Source organism: Protopterus annectens, chromosome 14.part0 (genome assembly GCF_019279795.1).
Source record: "Protopterus annectens isolate FY-2018-M chromosome 14.part0, PAN1.0, whole genome shotgun sequence".
NCBI classification, from domain to species: Eukaryota; Metazoa; Chordata; order Ceratodontiformes; family Protopteridae; genus Protopterus; species Protopterus annectens.
In genome coordinates, this window is record NC_056748.1 from 436,336,493 (window position 1) to 436,355,942 (window position 19,450).

The following is a 19,450-nucleotide window of genomic DNA, read 5'->3' on the forward strand; positions in this document are numbered from 1 at the left end:
GAAATGTACAAAGTGAATGCTGCCATGATATACTGCCTACTACTTCTCTTGCAGAACAATTGTCTGAATATTTTTGTTAATCATCTTGTAATACCAGTTACCTACCTTGGGTGAACTGAAAATACATTAAAATGCATAGAAACCACTTATGAAACCTATCTGGTGGAGCATGTTTAACAAAAATGAAGAATTGTTCCAGAAAAACACTATTCATTGAACATTTAGAGTGAACTTACCTTTGCTGAGTCACTATTTCAATGAATCATTAGACTTGTCAAAAAAGGAAACCATCCCCTTTTTTAATCGGTAAAATCTAATAATAATAATAAAATGAGAACAAAATAAAAGCAGACGACTAGCTTTCAGACATAACTTGTCTGTTGAGTGATACTGTTAAGGAAAGGGCATTCAGTACTGTTATGTGTGTTAGGGTTACGTTTAATACACATGAGTAAGGAGGGTTAATCCACATGAGCAGGGAGCTTCACCAAATTAGTTGAACTGCTGTGGGAGACTGCTTTGGCCACCCAGTTACACTAATATTTTCTAAGGCTGTGGGACATAAAGTACATTAAAATGTCTGCATTGTGACCTAATATTTAAATTTATGTTTTTATCAAATGGGGATTTATTGTGTGGAATTGTGCAATCCCATTATTAGAATTTAAAGCATTTGTTATAAATAGACATTTAAATTTAATACTCTGGGCACTTTTAGATATGACTGTTGATAAGAAAAATCACGGGTAAATATCTGAAACCAAAATTTGTAATAATCAGGTAAATAAAACATACATTTCCTTCTACTCCGTATGCCCTCACTACATGCTAATATTATAAAATCACAGCTAAATCATGTGTTACGGCTCACTACAGATACAAATTTGTATCTTTAAAAAGTACAAAAATATAATCAGGAGAAGGGGTCTTTGTAATAGGGACTGTAAGGTGATGTTTGAATTCTGAAGGCACTATTCTTGTGATTAATAGGTTCATAGGTATGTACTAGGTTAACTTCCCATGTGGGCAATTTTAAGCCAACCAATTTTCCTTCCAAAGGTGAGAATCAAACCCTGTACCTGTGAGGTAAGCTGATTTTAACAGTTATACCAATCCCCATCCATATGACAGACTGTTAGAAATGTCCATGTATGCTAGTTTTAGGGAGAAAAGTTATAATGAGTTAGGGGTGGGGTTGTGTTTATTTTCAAATTTAAATGGTGGTTCTCTCACTATTTTTTCTATAGTATATTTAATACAGTCTGAGGTGCTATGGTTGATGTTTGAGATGTAATCCTTAAATTGTTAAAGTAAGTTATTTTCCATTTTAGAAGTTTTTTCGGTAGTCATTTAAAAATGTACTGGCTGTTTTTCTTTTATAGTTTGACAAATGAGCAAAGGGTTAGATGACTTTAGTACCTACATCTTCCTAATATATTATGCTTTGCATTCTTTAATAAGGAGTTTGCCTTTATTTCTTAATGGTAAGAATTGAAGGTAGTCCCTTTGTTGAGAGGAGTATTTCTATTTCTGCCAGGAAAAGACATGCAGCTTTAAGGCTTGTTTAATGGAAGAGATTTTCCAAGGAGAGCTTCCTCTCTTTTGTTTTTAAGAATTAATATTTTGTTGAGAATCTGAAGTAATCTCTGATTAAAAAGTCAAGAGCTTTGTTAGGATGACTGGTTGTTTTCTTGAAAAGAGAGATGTCCAGTCAGTAGAGGGCTGAAAACAGGACATATTATTGTGGTTCTGGAAGGATTCTGGACTGTATTTTTCTGAACTGTGGATGTGGTGAGTTGAAGTGAGACTGGTAGAATGGTTGTGCTGCAGATTTTACATGGAGTATTTATAATTAGGTGGTCAAGGAGTGCAGATTTTTTGGTTGTGAAGTTATATCTGGTAGTTGTAGCTATAACCTGGGTAAGACCTTGACATGTAAAAAAAAAATAGAGCAGCAAACTACAGAAGCACCACAAAGAAACCGCAGTAGTATTAAATTATCTTACATTTACTAAACCACAGTATAACATACTTGCAAAATGCTTTCACGGTAACATTTGTAAAAGCACATCCTTCCTCGGGCAAATATATCAAACAAAAGAATAGGCGTCTATATCATGTTGTCGAAAGACTAAAATGTCGAACAGCAATATGATCGTAAACACCCCCCCCGCTAATTATATATACCAACTCCGAGATCGTACTACAGTGAGGAAAGGGCAAATTTCCTGATCGTACTACAGTACTCATACTCCATGTAAAATCTGCAGCACAACCATTCTACCCTATACCAGGGGTTGGGAGGGTGACCTAATGGTTAAGGTGTTTGCCTTACAAATACAAGGTGCAGGGTTCAAGTCTCACAAGGGATAATTGGCTAGGCTTAAAATAGCTCACAAGGGCAGTTAGATTAGTACTAACCTATGAAACTATGAACCACGATCCCGCAACAACACTCTCGATGTACAGCATTTACGCTGTTATTGCCGTTCGACATTTTCAAAATTCGATAACGTGAAGTAGACTCAAGAACAGTACACTGGCAGCATATCTAAAACACCAAACAAGACTCACATGATCATTTATGTCTCAAAGAAGTGCTGTTTTGGATTTATATAAGACTTTCTTGAAAGAGATATCTAGTTAACATGTAACTTTTTGGACCCATCAAATCCAAGTTAAATTCTCCTAGAATTACCAGTTTGCTCTTATTAGAGAATTATGATAAAACGAATGAGGACTGCTGTAGTGATCTTTGTATAGCTACTTATCTGAATTTGGATTACATGCAAATTGGATGTTTGCAGGGATTTTTGCTTTGTCTAAGAAGTGTAAATTTAAATAGGGGATAATATCCGATGAAAATGATTACACCTCTCTACTTGTTTTTTTTTTTTTCCGAAGTGCTTTTCCCCATTTGCTTGCCAGCCCCTAAGCGTATTTCAGCTCATTCAATCCACTGATATACCTTTGTGTTGGGGGAGGATGATAGTGATAGAGTGTGAGTGCTTATCAAATAATGGGTATTAATGAGGTTTAGGGGGTTCAGGATTTAGGTTTATGTTGCCAGCAGTTACTTGTTTAAAGTTTAATACTGGTTTAAGAAAAAGCAGAATGTTGCGTTTCTGCTGACAAGTTTTTGTACATTCAAACAGGTTGGAAGGATGTCCACATCTGATAAATAGATTGGGACTAGCCAGAGAATGATCATTATGGAGAGAGTTTCACATTAAGAGAGTAGTTATATGTATATGGGAGTTAGGATGAATGTATAAGCATTAAGATTTTACTGGAGTGCAGGCCACTGAATTGCTGACTGGTAGATGCTGCATATGGTAAATGAGGATACCCATTTTTTATCTAGTGAGTATGAAGCAGTATTTTTCATGAAAATGCTTACACTGTGTTTTTTTTAAAAGTAATTTTTAGTATTTTCTGATGTTCTTCATCTCACATTGCTGCAGTCCTTACACTTGGGTAGTCCGCTGTCCTCGGTCGGCCCGAATATCAAAGTATAAGGCTGACGGTCAAGGCGCATTTGACTGACATCAGGACGCCAGGGTACAAATGCGCATGACCGACGTCATATCCTCAGTCTTTTTTGCCGCATGGTCCGATGCAGAAGCAGCATTGCAAGTGCCGGTTGGCGTTCTGAGATTTTTCGTTTTCGAAGTTTCAGACCGAGTCAAAGTTGGCTAAGTACCCCATTGGGGAATATTTTAGTTTTTTCTTGCCTCAGTGGTTTACCGGATGTCAGAAAAAGTGAATAACTGCATTTCGTGTGGGAAACAGATACCGCATAGAGATTATCATACTTTGTGTATTCCTTGTTTAGGGCCTGAGCACGACGTTGTTGGCTGTCGCTCTTGTGCTAGATTTAATAAACGCACTATAAAGAGAAGGTTGGATTGTGCCAGGTTAGTCTTTGGGAAGCGGTGCAATTATAAAATGCCGTCGGATGCTCCGGCGCTTCTTCGAAGCGCAAGGACAAAGCAGTTAAGCCTAGGCTGGAAGAACCGTCTGTACCGGATGCCGGTTCTTTAGAGGTGTCGGTGGAGCCGATGGTTCCACCGGAGATTTCTTTGGGTTCCCAGGGAGAGACTTTGTTATTGCAGGATGTGGCCTCTCAGGAGGCAGGTCAGGCTGAAGGGGCTTCTCAGGTTACTTTACTCCCCTCCCTTCCTAAGGTGGTTAGGCCCTCTCCTTCTGTTGCCAAGGCTTCTCCCACGCGCCGGCCAGGCTTAGCTTCAGTTGGTGTCACCCCTAGTTCTTCAGGAACTGTGCCCAAGAAGCATATGCATAAAATGGCAGAAGATTTCATTACTTTGATTAGGGTTCTTTGCCCCTCCTGATAAGAGACCTAGGGTGGAGCCTGAGCCAGGAGTTTTGAGCAGGCTTCAATGTTTCAGAGTCTTCGGCTGAAGACTTGCAGGAGTATTCTCCTTATTCTGACTCTGATGTGGATGATTCTACTCCTTCTGCTTCTCCTCCTGAGGATTTTTCTTTTCAGAAACTCTTCATTCTATGAGGGAGCATTTTAAGTGGGAAGGCCAGGACTTCTCTGATTCCAGGAAAAAGCTTAGGGAATTTTTGTTTTACCCCAGCATAGGCCTTTGGCTATACCTCCTGTTTTAGATGTGGTGGAAGAGTTTTGCAGAGGCTTCACTTAATCCTGATTCTTTGCCTCCTGCTCCTGTTAAACCTGATAGATATTACAGGGTGCCTGAAGCTCATAAGTATCTTTTAAGAGTCCTAGGGCAGACCCAGAAACTGTTAGTCAGGGCCCTAAAGGTGTTAAGGCTTCTGTTGTCAAGAATCCGGTTCCTTCAGACAAAGAGGCCAAAGCTTTGGATAGATGGGGAAAGAAAGTTTATACTTCTTCCACTCTAGCTATGAGGGCTTTGAATTGCCAGTTTCACATGTTAAAATACCAAAACTATCTCCTTTCACAATTGAAGTCTAAGGTTAATGCTCTGGCGGAAGGTATTGATTGTAAAGAATTGCAAGATTTAGTACATGTTTCTGAACAGGTGGGTAAGCATTCTTTGCAATGTGGTTTTGATGCTGTACAGGCCTCGTCTAGGGTGGCTGCCAATGGGTCAGTTCTTCGCAGGCACGCCTGGCTGAGGGATCAGAATTTATCTGACCATGTTAAAACAAGGATTTTAGATGCTCCTTTACAATCTGATGTGTTGTTTGGTTCTCCTGTTGAGACAGTTTTAAAGAAAATGGAAGACAAGGCTAAGTCTATGCAGACTGTTAAAGATTTTTGCAGGTTCAGCCTCCAAAGTTTAGTAGAAATTGGCCTACTAAGGGGTGGATGTATCCTTCTTATGATTCTCAGTCTAGGGGTAGATCTAGACGTGGTAGGGGCAGAGCTCAGGGTTCTTTCAGGCCTCGAACAGAGAGTTCTCCTGCCCAGTCTTCAGGTGAGGGCAGGGGTCAGTCCTTTCGTAAACAGACCCAATGACCTACCTTTTCAGCTGCCAGAGCCTTCTCGTCTGGCAGCACCTTTGGGAGGAAGGTTGGCACTTTTCAAAGAAAATTGGAGTTTAATTACCCAAGACAGATGGGTATTGGATATCATACACCACGGTTACAGGTTTTATTTCCATACCTTACCTCCTTTCAAAGGCATGCCAGACGTTCCTCCTCCACAAAGAATAGAAGCTCACAAGCAAATTTCTCTGTTACTCCAACTAGGGGCCATTCAGCCGGTCCCTATGCCAGAAGTGGGCCTAGGATTTTATTCTCGCCTGTTCCTCGTACCAAAGAAAGGGAACACGTGGAGACCAATTTTGGACTTATCTATCCTCAACACTTATCTGGACATTCCCAAGTTCAAAATGTTGACGCTACAGCAGCTTTTACCTCTGCTGGGCAAAGATCATTGGATGGTAACTTTAGATCTCAAGGAGGCTTATCTTCATGTTCCTATCAGACTGAGTTGCAGGAAGTATCTGCTGAGCTGGGACTTCTCATTATCAGTTCTCTGCATTGCCCTTTGGCTTATCTACTGCCCAGAGTGTTCACGAAGGTTCTGGCTCCAGTGATAGCTTTCCTCAGGTTAAAAGGAATACAGATTTATCCTTATTTGGACGATTGCCTAATTCTGGCTCAAGGAAGGGACGAGCTTCTTCATCATTTGGATTATGTGATAGCAGTGCTAAGATGCCTGGGGTATTCTGTGAACGAAATAAAGTCCAGTCTAGTACCCTCTCAAGACATGTGCTTTCTGGGTGTGAGACTGAATACAGCATCCCAGATGGCCTTTTGACCCCGGACAAACAAAAGAATCTTTCCCTTTACTTTCATCAGTTGTCTCATCAGTCCGGGCTGACTGCAAGGACAGTCCTTCAAGCCTTAGGGTTCATGGCATCTTGTATTCTGGTGCTTCCCAATGCCAAACTGCATATGAGGAAGCTACAATGGTATCTCAAAAATGTATGGACACAGCACTGCCAGGATTTGGACACTGTCATTCCAATAATACCTTGCATTCAAAAGGAATTTTTGTGGTGGGCTCAGGAATGTCACCTAAACAAGGGACTCTCTGTGACCCGCCAGAGGCGAGTCAGATTCTAACGACAGATGCCTCGCTGGGGAGCTCATCTGAATGGAAAGTGGATACAAGACAAGTGGCCTGCCAGACTACAACATCTACATATCAACTTGAAAGAGATGTTAGCAGTCCAGTTTGCATTAATAGCCTTCAAGGATTTACTTCTTCCAGGGCAGGTGTTGATTCTAACAGACAACACAACTGTCATGTGGTACATCAACAAGCAAGGCGGAACACATTCTTATCCTCTATGCAGGCAAGCGATGATTTTGTGGGAGACTGCTCTCAGTTTACAGCTAAATCTTCAGGCAAGGTTTCTGCCGGAGCACAGAACTCCTTAGCAGATGTGTTGAGCAGACAAATTATGGATCCCCACGAGTGGAAATTGGATCCTCATGTATTTCAGAAATTGACAGTGTCATGGGGAACTCCAGACATAGATCTGTTCGCTTCCCCACTAAACCACCAGCTGCCAAAGTTTTGCACAATAAGGTTTCATCCCACAGCTTGGAGAGTGGATGCTCTTTCTTTCAATTGGAGCAATCTTCATGTGTATGCCTTTCCGCCTCTGCCTCTCCTCCCAAAGGTACTACTAAAGGCCAGACAAAACAAGCCAAGGATGATTTTAATAGCTCCAGATTGGCCTCGACAGCATTGGTACCCATTACTGAGGAGCCTGGTACGGAAGCCTCCATGGCCTTTGCCTACGATTCCACACCTGTTGTCTCAAGAGGACAGTCATTTGCTCAATGTCAAGCTTCACTCTCTGCACCTAACAGCCTGGCATATTCTGTTTTGAACCATAGTGGGCCTCCACTTCCACAACAAGTTTTGAATGTTATTTTGGAAGCTAGAAGGCCTAGTACAAGGAAAGTGTGAAAAATGGAAGAGATTTTATTTTGGAGTGCAGCAAAGGATTTTGATGTTTCTGAGCCTAATTTAAGTGTGGCTCTTCAATATCTTACTGAGTTACTGGACAAAGGTTTGTCCTTCTCTTCTATTAAGGTTCATGCTGCAGCAATTTCGCTCACTATGATTGTGACCCACCATTGTTTTCTCATCCTTTGTTCAAGCAATTTCTTAGAGGGGCAAAGAATATAAGACCCCCACAAAGCTCCTACTCCTGCTTGGGATCTCAATTTTGTGTTGGAGAAACTCACTCTACAACCTTTTGAGCCTGCAGCTACTGCTGAATTAAAGTTTTATCATGGAAGACTGCTTTTTGTTGGCTATTACCTCTGCAAGAAGGGTTTCTGAGTGGCAGGCCCTTATGGCAGGTGTACCTGTCTTGATTTTCCATAAGGATAGGGTATCTGTACGCACTACTCCTTCCTTTATGCCTAAAGTGGTTTCTAGTGTGGCTTTAAACCAAACTATTCATTTGCCTACCTTTTATGCAAATCCCCAAAATAAAGGGGAAAAGATTTTGCACACTTTAGATGTACACAGGCAGTTGCGTTATTATTTGGACAGAACTAAAGGGTTCAGGCAGTCTCAGCAGTTATTTGTTTCTTTTGCTTTGAGTTCTCAGGGCAAGCCTGTGTCAAAACAAACTATTTCTAAGTGGATTGGGTTTTGCATTGCTTTCTGTTATTCCCATCATGGCAAGGAAGTTCCAGCTGGGATTAGGCCTCATTCCACTAGGGCTACTGCCACTTCAACAGCTTTTTGAGAGGGGTGGCAACTAAGGATGTTTTGGAGGCAGCTACTTGGAGTTCAGTGCATACTTGTCCAGGCATTATCACCTACCACTTTACTCTAAATCCAGGGCTGGTTTTGCCACTGCTGTTTTGCAGGGCATTTTGGCAGCTCCTGCTTCCTTATAATTTGGCCATCCTCCCTTTCCTCTGCTTTGGGATTCTACCCAAGTGTAAGGACTGCAGCAATGTGAGATGAAGAACATAGTACAGTTTTGTACCTACCATAAATGTAGATGTTCGAAGATCCACATTGCTGCAGTCCAATTTACCCTTCCCCTCTGTAGTTAGAGGCGGTTGTGTGGGTTGGGTGGTCAATTGGGTGTATATTGTTTATTGTATATATTGTACATATGTTTAGTGCTAGGAAGGTTGGTGGTTGGTTTGCTGTCTTTTGGTTTTTGACCTTTATTTTTAGGGTCTTCTGACATCTGGGGCAAGAAAAGACTGAGGATATGACGTCGGTCATGCGCATTTGTACCCTGACGTCCTGATGTCAGTCAAATGCGCCTTGACCGACGTCAGCCTTATACTTTGATATTCGGGCCGACCGAGGACAGCGGACTACCCAAGTGTAAGGACTGCAGCAATGTGGATCTTCGAACATCTACATTTATGGTAGGTACAAAACTGTACTTTTTAGCTCATTTCTTAAATAAACCCTTCATCCTTTAGTGCATGTTCTTTTAGTTTGCTAATGAAGGTAATGTCCCTAATCACAAGCAGCATTCACTAATGCAGTTTTTTCAGCTTGTACTGACAGGTGTGTTACTGCCAGTTCTCATCTTCTTTCAGCTGTTCCCATTAGGGGCTGCCACAGCAGATCACCTGTTTCCATTTCTTCCTGTCCTCTGCATCTTGCTCTGTCACACCAACCACCTGCATGTCCTCTCTCACCACATCCATAAACCTTATCTTAGGCCTTCCTCTTTTCCTGTTACCTGGTAGTTTCATCCTTAGCATCTTTTTCCCAATATACTCAGCATCCCTCCTCAGCACATGTCCAAACCAACGTAATTGTGCCTCCCTGGCTTTGTCTCCAAACCTTCCAACCTGAGCTGACCCTCTAATATACTTATTCCTAATCCTGTCCACCCACGTCACACCCAGTGCAAATCTTAACATCTTTAATTCTGCCACATCCAGCTCAAACTCCTGTCCTTTTGTCAATGCCACTGTCTCCAACCCATATAATATAGCTGGTCTCACTACCCTCTTGTAGACCTTCCCTTTCACTCTTACAGGTACTCGTCTGTCACAAATCACTCCTGACACTCTTCTCCACCCACTCCATCCTGCCTGTACTCTCTTCCTCACCTCTATTCCACACTCACTGTTACTCTGAACTATTGACCCCAAGTATTTAAACTCATCCACCTTCGCCACCTCTACTCCTTGCATCCACACCATTCCTCTATCCTCCCTCTCATTCACAGACATATATTCTGTCTTAGACCTGCTGACCTTCATTCCTCTTCTCTCTAGAGCATATCTCCATCTCTCCAGGGTCTCCTCCACCTGTTCCCTACTCTCACTACAGATCACAATGTCATCTGCTAACATCATAGTCCACGGGGACTCCTGTCTGATCTCGTCTGTCAACCTGTCCATCACCATTGCAAATAAGAAAGGGCTCAGAGCTGATCCTTGATGTAACCCCACCTCCACCTTAAACGCATCCGTCAATCACACCGCAGACCTCACCGCTGTCACACTACCCTCATACATATCCTGTACCACTCTTACATACTTTTCTGACACTCCTGACTTCCTCATACAATACCACAACTCCTCTCTAGGCACCCTGTCATATGCTTTCTCTAAGTCTATAAAAACACAATGCAACTCCTTCCGACATTCTCTGTACTTCTCCATCAACACTGTCAGAGCAAAGATAACATCTGTAGTGCTCTTTCTTGGCATGAAACCATACTGCTGATCACTAATCATCACGTCCCTTCTTAACCTTGCTTCCACTACTCTTTCCCATAACTTCATGCTGTGACTGATCAATTTTATCCCTCTGTAGTTACTGCAGCTCTGCACATCACCCTTATTCTTAAAAATCGGTACCAAAACACTTTTTCTCCATTCCTCAGGCATCCTCTCACTTTCCAATATTTCATTAAACAATCTGGTTAAAAACTCCACTGTCATTTCACCTAAACACCACCATGCTTCCACAGGTATGTCATCTGGGCCAACAGCCTTTCCATTCTTCATTCTCTTCATAGCTGTCCTTACTTCCTCCTTGCTAATCCATTGTACTTCATGATTTACTATCCCTACATCATCCAACCTTCTCTCCCTCTCATTCTTTTCATTCATCAACCCCTCAAAGTACTCTTTCCATCTCCTCAACACACTCTCCTCGCTTGTGAGTATGTTTCCCTCATTATCCTTTATCACCTTTACCTGCTGCACATCTTTCCTAGCTCGGTCCCTCTATCTAGCCAATCAGTACAGGTCCTATTCTCCCTCCTTAGTGTCCAACCTTTCATACAACTCTTCATATGCCTTATTCAAAATGCTGAAAGCACATAGTCGAATGTGGACATCTGTGAAATGTTTCTGCAAAATCCATACTGATGAAATTTCAGAAAGCCCAAAAAAAAACAAACATCAACATTTCTGACTACTACAAACCTAAAAACAAGTGCTAACATGGATCAACAAGGGGGCGAGATTTTGCAGTTCAGAATATCAGTGTTTGAGGTTTTGAGAACTCGCAGTTCAGAGTTTGCAGAAGTGGTTTGGACGATGTGACAATCAACATTTTGAAGGTAAACATATATATATATATATATATATATATATATATATATATATATACACATACACACACAAACCTACATACACATGCATATATATATATATATATATATATATATATATATATATATATATATATGTGTGTGTGTGTGTGTGTGTGTGTGTGTGTGTGTGTGTGTGTATGTATCTATAGATATATATAAGTTGGGTGTCTTCCCCAAATGGGAAGTGCTGGGAGGCTTGTTATCTGCAAAAAAGTAAGTAAATAAATACAAAAAGAATAAATAATAAAAATACAAATCCTTTTACTATGTATAAATAAAAGTGACTTTCAGAGATTGCTTTACATCATTTACACTTGCAGAAAGTGCTGTTTGTCACCTGCATGAATCAAGCATGCGTACCTAAGTGTAATATGAGTGCTAATGATGTCAGTGTCACACAAGTACTTTAAATACTCCCACATGAAATTAACATGTCTAGTAAATATTTATCTTGGTTACTCTATTGCCTTCTAGGTTGGATAACTTAAAAACTAGAAAGGTGGTATCTAGTTTTTGACTTAATTTAGATTCTTGCACAGTAAGGGTATATATCAGCCATGAACAATACAAATATAATTCCAGTTTTATGAGTCATTATGCTGCTTTAGTGTGTAAGCAGATTTCATATTTGTGAGTCAAGGTCCTTCACTGCTGTCTTAGTGGTAGTATTCAAGTACTGTTGTTTATCCTTTCGATGTAAGAAGTGTAACTGTGTGCTTCACCCACTCCTGTTATGCTGTAGTAAAATCCTTTCATCTTCAACATAACAGACCCTTTCTGAACTTGCCTTCCTTCTTTTTTTGGCTCATTTTGTACAGATTTCCATCAGAAACACACAGTCTGTAAATATATATACATACCACGTCTGCCTTATGACTGGAGCTAATTAAACATGTCTAGAAGAATTTCTTTACACAGTTTATGTAGTCTTAACAGTAATATTGATTATGGGAAGTCTGATGCATCTGAGGTAGCCTAAGTACTGTCCATAAATATAATTCATAAAGTTTCTCTCATGTGATATAAACATGTTGTTTTTCCTCCCAGTGGCATTAGTTAATGATAGCACTCATTAAAAAATATAGATGGAACTGTCAGAATGTTCATTGTGCAATGCCCCCCCCCACACACACACACAGAGACATTATTAAATATACTAGTTATGTACATACCACATTAAGATGCTGTCTGGTTCGATTCTCAGCTAGAGCGTCTGCTGTGTGGAGACATGCGTGAATGGGCGTACCTTCGTTGAAAGTTGTGCGTCAGGGCTGGTAACTCGGCACGTAAAAATCAACTACCAATCATTAGCGGACCGGAGTTCTGCTGTGGTGACCCCTAACCGGGAAAAGCCGAAAGACACAACATGTACATACCACATTAGGAGCCTGTACTGATGTTCTTTGTGCGCAAAATAAAATAACATTTTAACTGCACTGACCTACCACCTGGAAGCCTCCCGCAATCAGCTCAGCACCACCAACACTAGCTTTCTACCTATTGGATGAGCAGAAATTATTGCCCAGTAGCCACAGTACCTGCCCCATTCACAATGTGACATATTGATGATAAACATTTTAAAATCCTTTAAAGCAGCAGCAGACAGTAAACTATAATTTTATTTTGCGGCTATGTGTTCTATAAACTACAAGTTAACAGCATGCACAAAAGTGGGTTAGATTAGTGATTTATCTCTAGGGAACCCTACAGGAAACAGAGTAATAGAAAGAAGAGAAAATTAACTGAGCATGTGCCATTCATGCCTTATAAGCATGCCCTCTTTGCCCAGAGAGATACTTCCAGTTCAGTGATAGAAAACAGCATTTTCAGTTTGTGGTGTTTTCACTCAGCCTTGCAGCTACAGTGAGAGTCCTCCCAGTGTGCATAACACAGGCCATTGCAGTTTCAGAGAAAGGACATACACATTTTCCCATACAGTTAAAAGCAACCCAAGTTAAACCCATCAACAGACAGCAATGGTGAATCTTTGCAGGAGCAAGGTAAGATAATCTGGACCATTTTTTGGCATGTTGCAGTTTGCAGATGTTTTCCTACTGATAAGGCAGTAAGGAGTACATTCCCATAAAACACTGTTAAAAAAGCTTTGGAAATCAAGAGTGATGTTAGAGGTTTATACCACAAACCAGATAGAGCGCTATCCATGATAAGGTGTAGGCAGCGCAGCATTTGGCTACACATTTTACAATATAGTCAGCATGATTGTCTAGAGGTAAGGCAGCAGTAAGTATTAAATGTAAGCAGTCACATCTGTCTACACAGTGAGTCAGTGTTCCATTGTTAAAGGAATAACCAAGTCATTGAAGTACTGTATGTAATAACGAACACTGCAAAACAGGGCAGACTAACTTTTGTTTTCATTTAGTCTTCTTTTCTTTTGGCTGCTCCCATTAGGGGTCACCACAGCGGATCATCTGTTTTCATTTCTTCCCATCCTCTGCATCTTTCTCTGTCACACCAACCACCTACATGTCCTCTCTTACCACATCCATAAACCTTATCTTAGGCCTTTCTCTTTTCCTCTTACCTGGCAGTGCCATCCTTAGCATCCTTATGCCAATATACCCAGCATCCCTCCTCAGCACATGTCCAAACCAGCGCAATCTCACCTCTCTGGCTTTGTCTCCAAATTGTTCAACCTGAGCTGACTCTCTAATATACTCATCTCTAATCCTGTCCATCCTCATCACACCCAGTGCATATCTTAACATCTTTAATTCTGCCACCTCGAGCTCTGACTCCTGTCTTTTCTTCAGTGCCACTATCTCCAACCTATGTAAAATACCTGGTCTCACTACCATCTTGTAGACCTTCTCTTTCACTCTTACTGGTACCTATCTGTCATAAGTCACTCCTGACACTCTTCCCCACCCACTTCACCCTGCCTGCACTCTCTTCTTCACCTCTCTTCCACACTTACCATAACTCTGAACTGTTGATCCCAAGTATTTAAAATCATCCACCTTTGCCAACTCTACTCTCTGCATCCTCACCATTCCTGTATCCTCCTGCTCATTCACACACATATATTCTCTCTTAGTCCTGCTGACCTTCATTCATCTCCTCTGTAGAGCATATCTCCACCTCTCCAGGGTCTACTCAACCTGTTCCCTACTCTCACTACAAATCATAATGTCATCCGCAAACATCATAGTCCAGAAGGACTCCTGTCTGATCCCGTCTGTCAACCTGTCCATCACCATTGCAAATAAGAAAGGGCTCAGAGCTGATCCTTGATCTAATCCTGCCTCCACCTTGAATGCATCCATCACTCCTACCTCATCACACTGCCCTCGTACATGTCCTGCACCACTCTTACATACTTCTCTACCACTCCCGACTTCCACATACAATACCACAACTCCTCTCTAGGCACCCTGTCATATGCTTTCTCTAAGTCCACAAAGACACAATGCAACTCCTTCTGGCTTTCTCTATACTTCTCTGTCAACACCCTCAGAGCTCTTTCCTGGCATGAAACCATGCTGCTGCTCACTAATCATTACCTCCCTTCTTAACCTAACCTCCACTACTCTTTCCCATTACTTCATGCCGTGGCTGATCAGTTTTATCCGTCTGTAGTTACTAAAGCTCAGCACATCACCTTTATTCTTAAAACCCGGTACCAATACTCTTCTTCCCCTCTCCTCAGCCATCCTCTCACTTTTATTTAGTACTAGAAAGGAAATCAACATGAGAAAATCCAAGCTGAAGAAATGAGGAAGTGGAATGGGAATTGCTTCTGCATAATAAGGCAGCCTCATTGGCACATGAGGCAGCAGTATGATCACCACACCAAGAAGCCAAGCAGCCAGTATAAATACTGAAAAGTAACGGCCCAAGCATTGACCCTTGTGGAACTCCTTTCAGTATTTAAGAACACGCTAGCAAACTCAAAATCAGTTTTCATGTTATTTTTGTTGTTCACAGCCTACGTCTAAATAAGCCTTATCTTATTAAAGTTTGTAAACTGGAGTAAAATGCTCATCCAGATGTATCTTACAAGAGGGAGAGATAGTAATACAAAATCGAAAGTACAAATTCGATTTCAAAACAAATTTAACAATAAATACATATTTGGAATATAAAACTTGAGTGAGTCAATAAGGTACAATCAGATACCTTGCTTAGATCCAGTAACAAGATTGTTACACCCCACTTATGTTGGGGTCTATATTATAATAGCGAAACTCCCTTTAAGCGAACACGAAAACACAGACACGTATTATGCGAAACGCAAATATGCCGAATGTACTAAACCACGAAATACAAAAAGTCGAATCCCCATAGTCGGCCAACTCCACCTCCCACTACATACTGCCTACCCAAACAAAATAAATAAACCACATACATACACTAACCAAAACCCTACTTCTAACCCTAAAGTAAAGCACCAAAACCCTATGTCTAACCCTACACTAAACCGTACATACATTACTATCTATGCACTTACCTTAACCCGCACCCTAACCCTAAGGTCCGTAACTATCGCACACTTATCCTACAGCGATATACCAAAACAAAACAATTAATCCACACACATACATTTAACAAATCCCTAATTCTAACACTACACTAAACCTTACATACATTACCTATCTATGCTCTTACCTTAACCTGCATCCTAACCCTAAGGTCCATAACTATCACACACTTACCTTACAGAGCTGTACCGCAGACAGGCCAACCAAGACACTTCGACTTTTTGGTTTTCGCAGTTTAGTACGTTCGACATAATCACTTTTCGCGCAATACATGTCCGTGTTTTCGCATTCGCTTAAAAGGATTGTCGGTATTATAATGTAGACCCTTTATGTTGATTCTGTCATGTGTGTGTGTGTTTTTATGTTTTATGTGTGTGTGTGTGTGTGTGTGTGTGTGTGTCTCTGTGTATGTGTGTGTGTGTGTGTGTATATATATATATATATATATATATATATATATATATATATATTTTTTTTTTTTTTTTTTTCATAAAATGAGAACAGCAATGTTAGCAGAGAAGCCTTTCTTCAGTCTACACTCAAACTGTTTACGTGTATCGCTCAGTAGGCTGAGTGACTTGCTGATGTATAGCCCTTTCTAGAATTTGGCATGATGGGCAAGAGCTAAGGCTTTAACTCCAATACCATTGCAATCAGTATTTCTAGCACAATGGAACCATTGTTGTGCAGTTTGACTCCCACCACTGGTGCTTATTAGTATAATGTAATATACAAAGGCCAGCTGTCCTTGAGGGCCTACATTAAATGCCCCCTGCTACCTTAGGTAATAGCCAGCATTTGCTATTTGTCTTTGTGTAATAGCCTGTGGTCACTGCATAGCTACAGATGAGAGTTGTAATCACTGATTCTTCAGAATGTCACCCACCTCTGAGCTCATTGCCTTCTAGTACAGTCTTAGCAACAGTAAGTGAAACTTTTCCAGAATGGGGTATTAATTTGTAACACTAATACTTATACTAATTCCATCATACAAGGATTACAACAGGATTTCATGCACCTATTAATTGCAAACAAAGTAATTATAAATACATCTAAAGCGCAAGTAAACATTTCCTGATTGAAATCACTGTTGCAGTATTTCTAACACTTGGTTATCACTGCTATCATCCGACTGGGATAACAAAGCTTTACCATCACAGGGTCGTGCATCCAACATGTGACCTCAGCTTGCAAAGATAGGCAGACATACAAGTGTAGTTCCTCAGACTCTCTGCAAGCCTGAATGCAGGTCACATAGCCATCAGACTGATCGTCATTTGGTCTTTGTTAATTTTGCTTCACATAATCAAATATGTGCCCCATTGGGGAATCTTCTTTTACATTTCTTAATTTTTTTTTCTTACAGGTATTAGATATCAGCTAGGAGGGATAAGTGCAAGTGTGGTAGGCAAATCACGTACAAAGACTAGTACACCCAGAGTATTTTCTATATTGGAGTGGAACACGACTACAAAGCTTGTTCCAAATGCCAATCCTTTGTGCCTAAGACCCTGTGGTCTTGTTTGTCTTCTCTTAACACTTTCCTTGAGACCCAACATCACAAACACTTGGCCCACTCCAAGGTGGTGGATTCCACTTCCACAGATGTATCTCCACCACTTAAGAAAAAACTTATAAGGCCTAAGCCAGAGACTCAGTCGGTCCTTTATGTCTCCGACATACCTGCTGAGGTGTCAGAACGCATGGTATGTCCAACTACTATTCAGATGCCCTCTACCAAGACCCTGCTGAAAGCTGGTATAGTGTCAGCAGCATTGACAGCTGAGAATTCTACATCCAGATGTGAACTGCAGATCATCATATCAGAGGAGCCAGGGGACATCTCTCAGAACTTGGTTTGGGAAGAGATCTCAGGAAAACGAATTGAGGTACAACAAGATAAGAAGCCACCACAGCTAGTACAAGAAGTGTCAGAAAACAAAACATGTTGCTTTTCCACAACCTCTTCCTTTTTCTTTAGGGGAAAAGGAATGGATGGATTTTTCCCAGTGTTTGTTTAAGGCCATTTTGGTTCTGAAGCTGCCTTCTTTCTTATCTCAACCCCCTCTCCCACCCTTCAAAAGATGGTTGTGGATTCATCCTCTTCTGAAGATAAAGAGGCTTCTAATTCTGACCATTATCTTGCTTACTCCTCTCAAATGCACTCTCTTGGCCAAGACACTTTAGATGATGAGGACTCCATTTCACCAGATTCTCCAATAGAAGAAACTTCTTTTGGAGAGACCATCTTAAATATGATGAAGCATTTTGAGTGGGAGTCTAGGCAGATTTCAGAGGTGCAGAAAAGATACTACAACCTTTAAACATGGGCACCTCAGCCCCTTCCCCTGTCCCCCCTAGTTCCTGGGCCTTCTTGGATGGTTTTCAATCCACTTCTGTTGCCCCTGACTCCCAGCCTCCACCTCCTAAAAGGCCAGACAGATTTTATAAAGTTCCTGATGATTTTAAGTTTCTGTTTAAAAATCCTGTGGCGGGCCCTTCTGCAGTTTCCCTTTCATCTGATAAGCATTCTAAATTCTTTTCCAGTGCCATTGCCCTCCCTTCAAGCAGGGATAGCATGGATATGGTTAGATGGAGTAAAAAGGTTTATACCTTCTCTGCCTTCACATTCAGGGCTACTAATTGCCAAGCCCAGATGACCAACTACTTGATATCTATTCTTAGGTCTTTACAAAAGGTAGTGGTGGTTTTGCAGGATACTGACACAAAACAACAAATGTTATCCTTACTTAATCACTCACTCAGTCACCAACTTCCTCCACAGTGCAGAGCATGTGGTTACTACATCCAACACTGATACTGCAGGAACTCTGCCATAATGGCCAACTCCCAAACCCTTTCACTCAGAATTTTGTCTTTGTGTAATAGCCTGTGGTCACTGCATCTGACCTCCAATATTGCAGGAGGTCTGCCGTAAAGGCCAACTCATAAATGTTTTCAGTGAGAATTTTGTCTTTGTATAATGTAACCAAATTTAACTTGAAGAGCCTTGCTGTACATTAACTTTAACTAGCTGAATACCTATCTGTGCTGGAAATTGGCTTTAACACCCCCCCCCCCCCAAGAGCAGTCCTTGCACTCTAAAGACTACTTACTAAGTTGGCCACTGTCTTTGTCTTGACCACTTTGCATTGTGTATGCCAGTTGCTTGGTCATCATGGCTGACAGGTTTCTGCATTTAGGAGATGAAAGAAAACCTGTTCTGCTTTGTACCTCTCTGCTATTTGCTTTGTATTGGCTATAAACTGATTACTCTCTTTTATAATTTTACCCCAAACATAGATCGATTAATTCCATTTCAACTCAAACCAAACCAAAACAAAATTAAGTGGAAAAATACTCTCCGTGAAGCAAGTATCAATAATTCCCCAGTATACTAAACTCATTTTAGGAGATGTTCACCCTAATCCAGACCCCACATATCACAATGAATATCAAGACAATTCTCTTTCTCACGCTACCCTAACCCTACAAAACCCTCAGCCCCAGTAATCTAACTTTTCCTACCATAAATATTAGAAGCATAAGAAATAAAATTGCTAAACTACATGCCTATATTACCCAACATAAGCCTGATATTCATGCTGTAACTGAAACTTGGTTTAAACCCAGTATAAGACTCAAAAGTACACCACCCAGCTATAATGTAATGTGTAATGACTGCATAAAGACAGGAGGAATTGCTTTAATATTTCCCAACAACTGCCACATTTCCCCATACAACAAACCAATATCAAAATTCAATTCAGCAGAGCTTCTTATTACTTTCCTGAAATTAAGCAATTATAAACAAATGTGTATTATTGTTCTTTGCATCCCTCCTGGCAAAAATCCAGCTATACTAGAAGATAT

At 40.9% G+C, this 19,450-nt stretch overlaps 1 protein-coding gene across 1 annotated transcript in view; it reads left to right on the forward strand.

Annotated features, from left to right (window-relative positions):
* USP54 (ubiquitin specific peptidase 54) overlaps positions 1–19,450 on the forward strand; it is a 1,304,502-nt gene that overhangs the window by 1,267,925 nt on the left and 17,127 nt on the right. The window lies entirely within an intron of this gene.